This window comes from Triticum dicoccoides, chromosome 5B (genome assembly GCF_002162155.2).
Source record: "Triticum dicoccoides isolate Atlit2015 ecotype Zavitan chromosome 5B, WEW_v2.0, whole genome shotgun sequence".
NCBI lineage: Eukaryota > Viridiplantae > Streptophyta > Magnoliopsida > Poales > Poaceae > Triticum > Triticum dicoccoides.
Genome location: NC_041389.1, coordinates 602,830,693 through 602,834,065, shown reverse-complemented (window position 1 = coordinate 602,834,065; position 3,373 = coordinate 602,830,693). Strand labels below are relative to the sequence as shown.

At 50.2% G+C, this 3,373-nt stretch overlaps 1 pseudogene; it reads left to right on the top strand.

The window, feature by feature from the left end:
- The first annotated feature begins 518 nt into the window (after positions 1-518).
- Positions 519-2,294, top strand: LOC119306288 (annotated as a pseudogene).
- Positions 2,295-3,373: the final 1,079 nt, after the last annotated feature.

The following is a 3,373-nucleotide window of genomic DNA, read 5'->3' as shown; positions in this document are numbered from 1 at the left end:
ATTCCGCACTGGCTATGTTGATTTTGTTGCGATGTATGTATTCTTTGCCAATACATGTCTAGCTGTGATTTCTTTTTAATGCGGTATAGATGCTCACAACATGTATACAACTGGGCCAACTAAAGGATTTGGACCCGGGTGGATTTGTTCCACCACTGAAATCTAACCATTTAAGTTACACTTAGTTCATATGTCTTGCTGTGATTTGGGAGGACATTTTTGTATTGGCTCAAAAAAGTAGAAATCGGTAAGTCTTCAGATATGATATGTGCTTCCGACTTATTTAATTCAAAATGAAACAAGTTTGATGAGCACAGGAACACACTAAGACATGGTGAGCCACTATGAAACAAACACAATGATATGTGCCTCCGACTTATTTATGTCTCATTATTTGTGTCGCTTGCACTCCATGGACTCTCGATTTGTTTACGACTAGAATATACCTCGTTCAAGTCCTATATAGCTAAGCTGGATTTTCCAAATCTTTACACCTACGATCGATGGAGCTAGCTCCAATGGCAGAAACCACTCGCCTTCAGCTCGCCTGCTACACTCTCCTCTGCGTCCTTGTCGTCACCATAGTGCTCAAGCTCAAGCTCAAGATCGGACCAGACTCTGCCGGCCGTCTGAACCTGCCTCCCGGCCCATGGGCGCTGCCGGTGATCGGCCACATGCACTTCCTGCTGGGCGCCCTGCCGCACCAGGCCATGCGCAGTCTCGCCCGGCGGCATGGGCCCGTCATGCTCCTCCGCCTGGGCCACGTCCCGACGCTGGTGCTCTCCTCGGAGGAGGCAGCAAGGGAGGTGATGAAGGTCCACGACGCCGCCTTCGCCAACCGGCCCGTGTACGCCACCGCGGACGTCCTCACCTACGGCGAGCAGAACATCTCCTTCGCGCGCCTCGACAGCCGGCATTGGAAGGCCGCCCGGAAGCTGTGCAGCGTGGAGCTGCTCAGCCCGAGGCGCGTCCGCTCCTTCCGCCCCATCCGGGAGGAGGAGGCGGCGAGGCTCGTGCGGTCCGTCGCTGACGCTGAGGCCGGCGCCGCCGTCAACGTCGGCGAGAGGGTGAAGGTGATGATGAACGACGTCATCATGAGGGTCTCCGTCGGCGACCGGTGCCAGCAGCGGGCGCTGTACCTGGAGGAGCTGGACAAGGGGCTGGACGTCTTGTCCGGGTTCAACCTGACCGACTTGTTCCCGACGTCGCGCCTGGCACGGGTGCTCGGCGGCGGGTCCCTGAGGGCGGCATGGGAGGTGCGCGAGAGGATCCAGTCCATCTTGGACGCCATGGTCGAGGAGCACAAGAGGGCGATGGAGAGTGAGGAGGCCGCTGCCGCCGGCGCCGGCCATGAGAACGAGGACATCCTCACCACCCTGCTGCGGTTCCAGAGGGACGGTGGGATGGGCGGCGTCACCCTCACGAACGAGAATGTCAACGGCGTCTTGTTCGTAAGTCACTCACCACCACCATCTCTACCATGCATCCTCGTGGGGGAGGGGTATGAAGTGTTGCAAATTTTGTCATCAGGACATTTTCTCCGCTGGATCAGAGACGACGGCGACGACCACCGTCTGGGCCATGTCGGAGCTTATCAGGAACCCACGGACAATGGCCATCGCACAGTCTGAAGTGCGGGAGTGCTCCAAGGCAAGACCAAGGTGGCCGAGGCGGACATCGACGGCCAGCTCCACTACCTCCAGATGGTCATCAAGGAGACCTTCAGATTGCACCCTCCGGTGCCGTTGCTCCTCCCGAGGCTGTGCACGGAACAGAAAACAATCATGGGCTACGACGTGCCTCTGGGCACCACCGTGTTCGCAAACGTGTGGGCCATCGGCAGGGACGAGAAGAGCTGGGCCGACGCGAGCGAGTTCAAGCCCGAGAGGTTCGAGGTCGAGAAGGTGGACTACGGTGGTACAGACTTCAGGTTCCTCCCTGGTGGCGCGGGGCGGAGGATGTGCCCCGGTATGATGTTTGGTGTGTCCAACATGGAGATTGCTCTCGCGAGCCTTCTCTATCACTTCGAATGGAGGCTCCCCGATGGCGCGAGCCCGGAGAAGCTTGATATGACCGAGCCATATGGGATCACGGCGCGTCGGAAGACTAACCTCTTGTTGGAACCTACTGTTTTTGTGCCTTAGTTTGTTGGTTTACTAATTGATGTGTGCATCTTTGGCTGCAGAGATTGAGAGAGTGTACTTTTTCACTGTATATGTTACATTGGACTTTGTCGAAATACGTTATTGTATATCATAATTTGTGTTAACTCATTGAGTGTTATTTAGTAATTTTGTCGATCTCTATTTTATCCACAAGTACAACTACCATGTCCATACGTGCAAAGTGCATCAAAAGTTTGTGTGTGTATATGGACTCATTTGAGATACAATATGAAATAAAATAAACCCGCCTCTTAAAATTTGTCATGCATTCAGTTTATGCTGAGCCCGGTAAGCCAATTTTCATGATTTGACTATAATAAAGTGGACTTCCGGTTAATCCATTTGATCTCAACCATTGCGTCAACCAATCAACCAGATGGAACTGTTTAGTCGTCACGTCCTATGACTCAACTATTCAAAACTAAAAATATGGGGCCTCTTTGATTTGCAGGATGCTAAAAGCATGAGGCAAAAAAATAAATAGGATTCAAATCACATGCCATGTTGAATTGCGGAGGAACTGAAAACCCAAAAACATTGAATATGAATTTTTGTTGCACCACATGAGATTTGTCCGATGGAAATTCTCCTTTACATGCAGCATAGACAACAGGACAAGTTTCTATAGTTACAATCTTACTAACAAAATGAGCATTAAAATTCACAAAATCTCCTAGAAATGCTATAAAATCCCTTTGATTCAAAGAAACCTGGATAGATATCTCAGATAATCAAATAATTTTTTGGCTGGCCTGATAATCAAATTGTTGCTACATGGTCAATAGGGTGGCTAACATTTGGTTGGATAGGAATCCCAGCCATTCTTTACCATAATGGTGTTTTCTCAGTGCTAGAAGAAAACAGATCAGTGCAACAGAGTGAATGATTGGTATCTTGGCGATTGGGATGGGCACACGATGATGACAATATTTATGTTCCATCTAAGGACTACACGCGGAGATTAAAGCAGTGGATTGACTTCAACTACTAGTAAAGAATTTGCAAGGACATCTTGATGCTAATGTTATATTTGTTATTGTTTCGATTGTTTGGCTTATGTAGAATGTGTAAGGGCCATTATCAATCAAGTTTCTCAGCTGCAAGTCGAGGGGGCGGTCGCTGCAGCAAAGCCAAAATTGCAACATTGCAAAGTAAGGGCCGATATGTTGCAAGTCAGAATCATGACAAAAACAACGCGCGCGCGGGGG